General features: G+C 38.5%; 1 protein-coding gene across 4 annotated transcripts in view; it reads left to right on the top strand.

Moving 5' to 3' along the window:
• Positions 1-12797, top strand: part of Plc21C (Phospholipase C at 21C) — a 244036-nt gene that overhangs the window by 56165 nt on the left and 175074 nt on the right. The gene's annotated exons all lie outside the window — the stretch shown is intronic.

Here is a 12797-nt window from a genome sequence, read left to right as displayed (position 1 = left end):
CTTTAGCTCCCTTTTCTACTAATAATTTGATGACATCTAAATTTCCACCAAAGCAAGCGAAAAAAAGCGGTCTTTTTCCTAGGTGTTCAGTCGTTTCAACTTTAGCTCCCTTTTCTAATAAGAATTTAACGACATCTAAATTTCCAGTCCCGCAAGTCAAAAATAACGGTGTTATTCCAAATCCGTCCCTCGTGTCAATTTTAGCTCCCTTTTCTACTAAAAGCTTAACGATCTCTAAATGTTCATTACTGGAAGCCGCTAATAACGGTGTTTCTCCCCGTTTGTCCGCCACTTCAATTCTGGCTCCCTTTTCTACTAAGATTTTCACCACATCTAAATGTCCATTTATTGTAGCCGCTAATAACGGTGTTCTTCCGTTATTGTCCGCTCTTTCAATTTCAGCTCCGTTTTCTACTAGGAATTTCACGACGTCGAAATGTCCGCCTTCTGAAGCCGTGAATAACGGCGTTTGTCCATCATTGTCGGCTGCTTCAACATTCGCTCCTTTTTCCAGCAACAATTTGACCATGTCTAAATAGCCTTTTCGCGAACTCAGGAATAGAGGAGTGCGTCCATCTTTGTCGCTCTTGTTGACGTCTTCCACATTGGACAATAAGATATTTATCGAATCTTGGAAGCCATTAGAGAAAGTGTCGTTTATAATTGACAACGATACTATTAACCACAAAGCCTTCATTGCGTCTAAAGGCAACCTTTCTTTGCAAAGTGGCGCACTTCGGATGTCGATGCCTGCGTTAGAATTGTAAAACCACGCGTTATTTAATGATTCCCATTATGCTAGTAAGGTTAAAAATTCACTTGATTCCATCAGAGGAAGGAACTTTGCCGTTCTAAAGTTAAGCTAACAAATTTTCGTAACCTAATTAAAGAGTGTTATCTTACAGCCAATAAAGAATCGAAAAGGTGTTTTTCTACTTTGCTACAATAGAAAACCTTGGCGTATGAATACCCGTTGTTAAATCTGGTAAGAAAGAAAGAATTTTGGACCAACATGTTTAGGCAAAAGTTTAAATTTGTATTTTCTTTTAATTTTCTGATCTCACTCGACAATTTTGGGTGTACCTCGTATCAGCAGTTCCCGGTAGAGCAGTTCTTGAAAAAGCAGCCGCGATTCCAAAAAAACAGCGGCGTTGTTCAAAACTGCTGTTTTAGAAATAGCGGCTGCTATTTTGGGAAATAGCATGCAGTGTTTATCTTGTAACTCCAAGTATCTTAAGGATTGACTCGTTAAAAACGATATTTGACAACAATGAAATAACGGTAAAAGATTATCTTGTAGCAATCGCGTATAATATATGTTACCTCAGATGTAACCCATAGGATTGTAAAAGAATGGAAGAAAACGCAGCAAAAATAAACAAAGATATAGCATAAAGTTTAGCGTAAAATCTTGAGTAGATTTGGATAAGACTCAAGTCCTTGTTGTATTAGCATATAAGTGTATTGATCTAAAGTCTCACCAATAAGAACCATCCGTTAAGAAACAAAAATACGGAATCGAATTTAAACCTAACCTAACCTAACCTAAACTAACCAAACCTAGCTTAACGTGGCCTAATACTATTGGGGCTCAAACAATTAACTTTACGCTGATCAGACCTAACGTGACCTCACGTAACCTAACCTAGCCTAATACTATTGGGGTTCAAATAATTAACCAAATCTAACCTGGCCTAACACTATTGGGGTTCAAATAATTAACCAAATCTAACCTGGCCTAATACTATTGGGGTTCAAAAAATTAACTTTACGCTGACCAGACCTAACGTAACAAAACCTGACCTAATGCTATTGGGGTTCAAATAATTAACCAAACCTAACCTATTATTATCCATATCTGACCTAGTTCTATTTGAGTTCATATAACCCAGCCTACACAATAATAAACAACTATAGTTTTTCGCATCCCTGCTTTTCTGCTCTTGAGAGAACTACTGTTTCGGTAACTGCACGGGTAAACTGCCATTTCGGAAAACCGCTATATTTAGGGAACTGCATGCTGTTATGAGAACCGCGGTTTTTGGAATCCGCTCATACGGGAACCGCTCATGTGAGGGCTTCCCACAATTTTTGACGTTTTGCCGAATCGAATCCAGACAAAGCATATGCACCAAAGTAATTGTTAACCGGTTAACTTTAGAACTATTGTGATGTCAGTGATTACAGGGGACTCTTCGTGACCAACGCGTCGTTTTTGGGGGAATAGAGGGGAACCGCTGTACGCAACTTCATTAAGCAACTGATTTAAAGACAGCTAATGTTAATGTTCCGACTTGATAAAAACACTAGCATTTACCAGAGACTTCGATCGCATGGAATAAGTATTATTTTTAACATTTCATCTGATATTTTAATTCTTACCTTTATCTCAAAACTACGAAATTATTCCCAGCTGCTTGACACACGACTTGTCTCTATAATTCCAGCGGTGTTTGTGCCAAATTTCTTCGCGATTAACTATATATATATATATGTTTATGTCAGATAAAGGGTAAAACTAGGCCTGTGCGAGTCCAGTTTTTTGGGCTTCGAGTCGAGTCTCGAGTCCTGAAAAAGCTCTTATAAAATCTCGAGTCGAGTCTTTTAACTGGTATCGAGTCCTCGAGTCCTAAAGTCAGCTTCAAAACTACGTCTCAAGCCCAGTGTCGAGTCCTGATAAATTATATCAAGTCCCAGTCGAGTCCTAATAAATTATTTCATGTCAAAATCAAGGAGAAATATTTTCATATCTTTTATTTTTTACTCTTCATTTGTTCAAATATCACAGCTTGGATATAAAAAGTAGGCCTAACAAACGTCAATAAACATAATTTTAGCTTTTGGGTTTAGTTTGTTCTAGCTGATGTTAAACTTTTGTCCAATCACCTGTCTTCTCTAAAATCTAAATCAGTAAAATCCCACTAGATGCCGCGCTTTACCTGAAATTCCTGTTCACCGTGTTCAGGGGAAATACATGGATAAAGGATAAGCGTGAGGAAATTTGTTTTCACGCTAGAGGGTAGGCAACTCCCTATCTCCGAAGGCAGCTTATTCGATATATACTTTGTTGCAGCTTCGGTTGTCAGCACGGGAAAGCTAGGCCATTATGTAATGTAGATTTGTGCGCGCTGACAAGAGACGAAAGAAGAATAAATTCTTTATCCATGGTAAATATTTTTGGACTTGATATGGTGTTAAACCTCGGTTCGAGTCCTCCTCGAGTCCAGTAGTGAGAATTTTTGAGGACTCGAAATTATTCTCAAGTCCTAAAATTTTGATTTTCAAGTCTCGAGTCGAGTACTCGAGTCGAGACTCGATCGAGTACTCGCCTTTGATCGAGTACTCGCACAGGCCTAGGTAAAACGACACCGAGACGATCAACGTGGCAATCATAGCTTAATTTTAAAGGAAAAACGCGTCCCTGCATTTGAAAGAGTGTATCAAACAACGAATAGTTTAAATTGGCGCTATGTATTCGTCTACAATATTAAAAATTAACGTTTGTGCGTTTCTTTGATTTTCCCTTACGAGTTTCTATACAATTCTTTCGATTGTTACGAAACTTTGGTGAGTTGTTGAGCGCAAGTCCGTCAAGTTTTTGCAAGTCCTTTGGTTCACTTACTAGCTTGGGACGGTGGCGAACCCCTAGCCATTAAGCCTCTAAAGACCGTACTATTCCAGATGCGTATTACATTTTACCTTTATGAATAACCCTTAATAAAGCATCGTTTAATTGAAATTGAAAGTTATTAAAATTCTATCCATAGAAAAATCAACATCATGCGAATATTTGATAAGGCGTTGATCCAAAGACTATTTGATGTTTAGTGTCTATACATAGATAGGAAACTTCCCGGTTTCTACTCCCTTAAAAATTTCGGGAATCGCTGGCTGGGTAGCTTAGCTAGACTACAATAATAAAGACGATACCAACAATCAGGAGAAAATAGCTCAGCAACAATTAAATGAATTCGAGGTTGTTACGTAAAATTATATGGGATGAAGTAAATATTACAACCAGCTGTCTTGTTCGTGGTCAGCTTGTACCACGTGACAGGTCCCCGGCTTAGCTTCATCACACTGAAGCCTAACGCGCGTACGCTCTTGTTGGTATCCACTTTAATATTGTTAGTGAATATTCATTACTTATTGTAGTCTTTCATTTTGAGAAAACAAAAAATTAAACGATGAATTTTTCCTTTAATTGATAAGATACGAAGAATTACTAAATACCAGGAAATTTTTATTATATCGAAAGAGTTGCGTATATCATTAAATATTTCCAAGGATTGAAACGTGAAACGTTTACAAGGGAATATGACCGCTGTCTCAATCGAACTGAAAAGGGAGTATGACCTATGCAACTTTGCACGAATTCATTATGAAACCAGGGATATTAGATGATTTAAGAGGGACTCGAAGGAGGCGCAGCATTTTTGGGACGTCCTTAACGTGATTAGCGAATATTCCCCATATAACCCTAACCCCTATCGGCAATCTGCAGAGTCAGGAATAAGAGAGAGAAGAAAAAAACTTAACCCTGCATTGAACTTGAAAGAAAAGATATTTTGTTCACACGCTGTTATGGATATCACAAACATGTGGATTGAAAAATATTCATCCACAAGCAGCGCAGAACCTGTAAACATGGTAATTCGCAATAGGGAATTTCGATGGAACTAAGAGGGTAAGACACGGGGACGGGGGTAAAACCTTCACTTTTACCTCGCTTTTTGGCGCAAGCGCTGTAGTCTTTTTGTATCATGAGATTGCGCAGACGGAAATGTATCAACCTCTTGTATGTCCTGACTTTTTGGTACTAAATCCCCAGCAATCAACCCTCAAACCTCGTCTTGACGTGGGACAAAATTCCACAAGCGCACCTTGGCAAATAGTTAAGCGTTAATAGAGTAATGATGGGGGAATTATTTATCGCCTATGTGATTCGGTTCAGTAACCTTGCTCCAAATGTAAAATGATGTTGGGAAGAATCATTTCGTGTTTTTTTTCCCCCATTGGCTGTGGGGTAAGACCTTTCTTTATTGGATATAAAATGTCGTCTGCTTTAATGTATATTCGCTATGCTTGGAATACTGCTTTAATAATTCGTCAATTTTTACTTAAAAAAAGAGAAATAATTCTATATCTAGGTTAAAAAGTTTGACTCGGAGAGGTAAGATTTTGGTTTTTACAACTTGTTATCAGATGAACTTGGGCGCGTTCATTTAGAAAGATCGGGTAGAACGCGCTTTTGCTCCTTGCGCCCAGCTACATGTCACAGACTTGGAGATTTTATTACCTCTCCGAGTGATGTAGTCGCGGAGAGGTATTACACTGGACGTATGGGTGTGTGTGTGTCTGTCTGTGTGGGTGTGGGTGTCTCTGTGTGTGTGCCTGTCACACCCCACGTGACCGCGTTCGCAGTTTGCGTATCGGAGCAAACGTGTTCCCAATTTCCGGACTGCATTGACAGTTCACGGAAAATTGGAAAATTGTGTTTGTCTCCTCTGGCTGTTCTACTTGAGTTCCCACACCACCAGTTTTGGTTTTCGTCCACTCGACATGGACACTAGTCTGTACTTGCTGGCTTCCAAGCACCACCATCTTCTGTTCTTCGTCAATTTCACCTTGACACCAGCTTCTATGCACCACCATCTTCAGGTTTTTGTCCATTCCACATGGACGCCAGTCAGTACATTCTGGCTTCTTTTCCTTCGTCATCGTTTGGTTTCAAGATATACGCGGCGATCGGCTAGGGTTACGACTAGGAGGATATAGGGGTGAGGGAGTCTTCGACTGCCCGTTTTCCCATTGTAACGCGCTTACAGATTATCGGCCATGGTTTCCCCCCTTTTTCACTCGTTCTGGGAGATTCCTAAGACCATTAAACACAGATGGACTGGAATGGAGATAGGGCGTGTGGTTCCTAGTGGTAAGCGTCTCTCTAGCGCCACGCCGTGACCAATATTGAAACTATATCCAATCAAGCAAACAGGCGCGTGAAATAGCAGACGACATTAGGCCCGTTAAAGCTCGAAAGTCTATGTTAGGTTAGAACGTAACCTAAGTTAGAGAAAGTATTTAGTTGAATGTAAGTTACTTTCAATTATATTTCTTATTTAAATAGGTGTAAGAATTACTATACAAGCCTTAACCCATAGTTCACTTTTAGAAAGTTGATATTTGGGGTTTGGTATTTTGCAGAAAGTAATGCCTTTCATATGGGATTTATCAGAATAACGTTGATCATTTTTAGAAACTCCGAAAGCGCACTTTTTGCTTGGCATCTTAAATACCCAAACTAACCCATTAAATTACTTATATGAAAAAGAACATAAAAGGCCAAAAAGCGGAGATGAAAAACCTAACCGTACCTAGACCGTACAATCATAAAAATTCTACAGAGCAGACGACATAATAAAGGTCACAAGCCTTGAAAAGTTACGGGAGTCTCCCGCTAGGGGCGACAATACACGCTGAAGTTTGAAGATAGGGGTTTTAGCTTATCATTCTAGTCCATCTGTGTTTAATGGTCTTAGGAGATTCTTAGCCGCGCAACTAGTTCCGCGCACATCGTCATGGGGCGTCATCTGTTCGTTTGATTTAATTTTTGGTAAACGCTTAGGTCTAATGCAATTTTTTAGTGCTTTAACGGAACATTTATCATTATTTTATTTTTTAATAATATTAAATTATGGTTCTTAGATAAAACTGAAGTCTACTCATTCACTAGACCAAAAACTCTACTAGATAAGTGTTTAAGATGGATTAAAGCCTGTGGGAGGGTCGAATTAACGCCCGATAAAATTAAAAAATATCTCTACATGTGCAGTGAACACGTAATATAGGCGGCGTTGCTTCAAAGGCCTGAGCTAGCATGAAAAACCCGCTATTTTTACCTCTCCGTGTGACGTAGTCCAGGAGAGGTTCTGTAACGGCCGTGTCTGTCTGTCTGTCTGTCCGTTGTTACACCCACGTGACCGCGTTCGCAGTTTGCGTATCGGAGCAAACGTGTTCGCCATTTCACGGTCACGGAAATGGCTCCTCTACTTGAGTTCTCACTCCACCATCTTCTGGTCTTTGTCCATCCCACACGGACACCAGTCTGTTCTTACTGGCTTCTAATCACCACCATTTTCTGTTCTTTGTCAATCCCACATTGACACCAGTCTGCACTTACACTGGCTTCTAACACCACCATCCACTTGTCTTCCGTCTATTCCACATAGACACCAATCTGTATCATTGGCTTCTACTCCATTATCATCGTTTGGTTTTAGGATATACGCGGCGATCAGCTAGGGTTACGAGAAACGTCTAGCCTCCCTAAGGTGGGATCGCCACCAAAGGTTTTCGCAATTGCGCTTTTTCCTTACTATTATAATGGAAACGAATCGTATATATACCCCAAAATTTGAAGAAAGCGGGCAAGAGGGGTACCCTTCACTTTAAACGTCAATATTAGCAAAGTTTGAGATGATAATAGGTATAACTTTACTTTAAACGATTTAACTATTATTAATGTTAATTATTGAAGATTAAAATAATTAAAAATAATTATATTTATTTAAATATTAAAGATAAACCTCTCGTGCAAAGAGAGAGATTATCATCGCCTCCTATATTTACCAAGGCCCGTGCATGCGATATATTTCCTTCATTGCCTCCTATATCTATCAAGGCCCGTGCATTGTGATATATTTCATTCATTGCCTCCTATATCTATCAAGGCCCGTGCATTGCGATATACCTTTCAAAACAACAACCAAAATGGGAAGCTCCTCTCAGAAACATAATCATTTATTTTCTCTGTATATGAAATGAAAATATGGATAATATTGCGCTCCTTCTTTAATGGTATGAATCCTTGCCTGTCTATTAATATTTTACGTAGGAGTAATACGTTTTCAGCGAAGTCTAGAGAGGATAAACACAAGTGAGATTGTTTCGGAAAAAAATACTGCTTCCACTAATGGGTTTATACTCCTTGTTACTGTTGTATAGAGTAATCATGATAAAAGCTTAAAAAATTACGAGAGGACAGACCTTTTTTATTCTCTTGTTTTATTCTTAATAAGAATATAAAACATTTATTTTGTATCAAAAAATATTTTTTGGTGCTGAGATTGCTTTAGAAAAATCCAAACGGTTAGGCATTGGTAAAAAAGACATGTGCAAGCTATTTGCAGAGATGATAATTGTTTTACATGTTTTAAATAAGACTGAAGCTTCCAGTATTGTGTTTATGCTCCTTGTTTGTTTCACTGAAAACCATCTAGGTGTAGATAACAGCCAGACCAATAATTTCAAAAATATATATTTTAAACCTAATCAGATACGCCCACCTAGTTGAAAATAGACCTATTAAATTTGCGGGAGCCATTCTTGAGAATTTTTCTTTGCTTGTAGGTTGTTAATTTATCTACCAGAAAATATTTGTGTTTGGAAGTTGGATATTAAGTCAAATTAAGTGGTTGTAAAGAGTCAGCAGGTTTTTACCGCTTCTTTTTGTGAATATTTGATTTTTGTATGTAAAATGGAGGAAGATAATGTTGAGAGTAAGGAAGAAATGCGGAAGCGCAAAGCGCGGGAAAGGATGAGGGCAAAAAGGTCGACGTTTTCATTGGATACTTAAGTTTATATAATCATCTCGACACGGAGAGGTAATATTTTGGTTTTCCCAACTTGTTTCAATTATATTTGCGTGGTCACTTGATGCGCGTAACTAGGTGCGCGTGCACGAATCTTATATCGGAGATGCCGTAACCTGCGCTCTAAGAACGGGCAGTCGAAGACTCCCTCACCCCTATATCCTCCTAGGTTACGAGAAACGTCTAGCCTCCCAATGGCAGGGCTTCCACCATCGGTTCACGCGAATGCGTTTTTTATCTATTATTGCAATGGAAACAAATCGTATATATACCCCAAAATTTGAAAAACGCGGGCAAGAGGGGTACCCTTCACTCTAAACGTCAATATTAGCAAAGTTTCGAAAGATAATAGGAACAACTTTATTTTAAACGATTTAACTATTTTTAAAGTTATTTACTGGCGATTAAAATAATTAAAAATAATTATATTTATTTAAATATTAAAGATAAACCTTTCAAGTACCGAAGTGGATAAATCATTGCCTCCTATATCTATCAAGGCCCGTGCATTGCGTTATATTTCCTACATTGCCTCCTATATCTATTTAGGCCCGTGCATTGCGTTATATTTCCTACATTGCCTCCTGTATCTATCAAGGCCCATGTATTGTGATATATTTCCTTCATTTCCTCCTATATACAACAAGGCCCGTGCGTTGCGATATATTTTTGAAAACAACAACCAAAATGGGAAGCTGCTCTCAGAACCATAATAATTTATTTTCTCTGTTATATGAAATGAAAATATGGATAATGGAAATTCGATTTGAATGGCTCTTTCTGATGTATCATTCTCTCAGCACTGTTCATAATGGACAGGAACGTAGAGATTCGAGACACTATGAATTACGATAGTGTTTCAAATCCTCTGTAATGAGGGCTTAACGGCTTGGAGTGAGTCGAAAGATAAATACACATCCTATTTTTTAGTTGTACCATGCGTACCACGGTGTTGCCAGGCGTTTATTGAAGGATGCTTGGGTACTTGGTACAGACTGTTGCGTCTACCAAGTTTCCTAGCATCCAAGAATAAATAGGATTCATTGAAGCCAGTGTTAAGGGCATGTCATCGGTCAAGTCGTTAAATATATCCACGCAGTTAAATAGCTGATGGCATTATTTTATCCACTTTCTCATTGCGTTTCGAGAGGAAGTTCAACTTTGGCATGGACGACAGATGGCGCTCTTAACCTTCTACCCCCAAAAATCGCTGTTGTCTGCTCGTTTTCCCCTTCCGCGTTTTTTCGTTATAAAATTATGATTTAACGAACTGTTAAGATAAAATTTCAAATTTCCTAAGACAGATAAGCTTCTACTCCTTTCATCTTACTCCCAGTTAGATTTAACCTTGTTAAAACATAATCAGATGAATTTGAGTTACAATGTCGTAAAATCCTGTGCATACAGTTACCTAGGAGTGATAGAGACATTTTTACCGATGTCTAGAGATGATAATGTTAAGCGAAATTGTTTAACGTTTGAATAAAAATACCGCTTCCAGTAGTGGGTTTATAGTACCCCTTGTTTGTGTAAGATTAGTGTAGCTGTAGAGCGTAATCATGATAAACGCTTAAATATATATATTTTCAATAAAAACACCGCTTCCACTAGTGGATTTATACTCCTTGTGTTAAGCCTTGGTACCTTGCACGCTTTTATTGGGCTAGCGTCATTTTTAAAACACCTTTGACCGGAGAAAAGCGTTCAGCAAAGCTATGACGACAGAGCTCACCGATAAACGTTTTCCAAAATCTTTTTTGAAGAGCTCTGCTGAAGGCAGCCGCCGCAGCCCAGATCAGTGAAAGGTCTGATCGTAAACGGATTGTAGCTTCGTGTTTTCACGATTTTATGGTGCGCATTTACTTTCAGTGCGTGTAGCCACAAATAAGCTTTGGTGTTATGTAACGTTAACAGTCATGTTGACAAATTAAGAAAATCGTTGAGGTGAAACGAGAGGATAGTGTTTACACGGCAACCCTGTTGTGAATCTGGCTTTGAACATAGAGGGTATACAGTTGAGGAGTAGAAAATTGGGTCTTTACAAACACGTAAAGGTAATATCCCTCCAAAGTTTTATCTCTTCATTTCCGGTTTTTCCCCCATCGGATGATTTTAATGTGTACAAGTATATCCTTATTGGATGTAAAATGTCGTCTGATTTATAGTATATTCGCTATGCTTTGTATACCTCTTTAATATTTCATAAATTTAACTTCAGTATTTGTTCATTAAAAAAAGAAACATTTCCATATCTGGGTAAATAAGTTTGTAAGTAGTCCTCCTCTTGACTCGGAGAGGTAATATTTTGGTTTTCCCAACTTGTTTAAATGTGAAACACTTTTACCAGTGTAGTAATTCCACATGGTTCCTGTTCCAGATGAAAAGACATGGTATTTTCTGAAAATTTAAAGGACTTTACTTGTAAAGCATTGTATGAATAACAATAGACCGTTTTCAAACGTTGGGGGTAAAATAGTCTCCTGGGTTTGTTGCAGTAGCGTCGCTAGGGTTTGAAATTGGGGGGGGGGGGGGCTAAATCTGGGCAAACTATTTGAAAGTTATTTTAGGAACTTGATATAAAAAACTGCATAATGGATTTATTATAAAATGTGTAGACTTTTAAAACTATCCGTAAATTTGTGTCAACGTGAAGTTATTCGTATTTTAAAGAAATACAGCCTTTTATTGATAAAGACCAAGAAGTTATATCTAGTATCTCAGAGAGAAGGTATAGATTCGCCATATTTCCAGCTTTATCTCCAGTCCAAACGTAGGTCCGGGGTTAATCCCCGCCGCTTCTAAATTACAACCAGCATCTCTCTGGTTCTTGAAAACTCACGTCAGCGCGACGCGAATGACGAAAATTACGTATTTTCCGACTGAGGAGAGGCGAAATAGCCCGGCCTCCTTTTACGTCCCCCCTTGTATTTTGAAAGGGGGACTGGGACTTTGGCGCGCGAATACTTAGTCATCTTATACCTTCTCTCTGAGATACTGATATAACTTCTTGTAAAGACTACGGAACCGATTATGAAGGATTTTCACTCGTCTAAGGTTTATTTTTAGTTTTGGTTAGCTATTAGTCACTACTATTGGGACTCCCTTCGAAGAAACATGAAACATTTTACTTGTCTCCACCTGTTTTTTCTTCAAAAGTTTACTGTTTGATATTTAAAATTTTTTATATATTGCTACAGAATTTTAGGTTGCTAACAGCAATTTTCTGGTAGGGTTTACGGATTATTTTGGGGAGGGGGGGCTAAGTTTAGAATTTGGGGAGGGGCTATAGCCCCCAAAAAAGGCCTAGCGACGCCACTGTCTTGTTGTCTTTAGACGGAACCACCACCCGGTAAGGAGAAACAAAGCCGTTAGACAGAATCTCCTTGCAGCACGGAACTGATTAAAAGTATTACTATAATTAAGTATAAAGTTTTTATTCGTAATTACAAGCAATGGTATAAGACAGTGGACGCGTAAGTTTATAGTACTTTGTTATTGTTAAACCAAAAGTAAATTGAAACCATAAAAATAAAAACAAAATAGAAAACTATAAGAATTCACACATTCATAAAAGCAGAAGTAAGATGAGACTAGAAGAAAAGAGCTCTAGCATAGGTAGTAGATCCTGGCACTAGAGAGAAAAAAATTGGTCGAGTTCCAAAAAATTTCCTATCCCCTTCCCCTCAACCTAAAGCCGCGGAACACGGACGCGGGTGCTTCAATCTAGTTCGGCCGTCTACCGCCACGAGCGTCTCACGTTTTGGAGGGAAAAATCAGAAACCGCTACCAGAGCGTCAACCGTTGGTGCGTTATCAAGAATATTCACTTTCGCCAAGTGAAGAATTTGGTTAGCTCAGAACTTCTAGTCTCATCTCACTTCTGATAATAGTATTAAATGATACAGTGTTGTGGATCATACAAGTAATTATATCTAAAAGCTAATTATTTTCGACAAGTGATGACGCGGTATTACATATTGCTTGGTCAGTTCGGACACTCAATTGCAACTTCAGTTCCTCTATTTTTTCTCGCATTTGCCTAATCTCATCATTTTTCTGCGCAATAAGCGACTGGACTTTGGCTTCCGCTTCGTCCTTATTCTTCAAACAAGCTATTTTTCCTTTGTGCTCCGATAACATATTTTTA

The sequence above is a fragment of the Phalangium opilio genome, unplaced genomic scaffold (assembly GCF_054372755.1).
Source record: "Phalangium opilio isolate 3A_F unplaced genomic scaffold, DU_Popi_V2 ptg000002l_1, whole genome shotgun sequence".
NCBI lineage: Eukaryota > Metazoa > Arthropoda > Arachnida > Opiliones > Phalangiidae > Phalangium > Phalangium opilio.
Note: the sequence above shows the minus strand (reverse complement) of the source record. Positions and strands in the feature narration are given on the sequence as shown.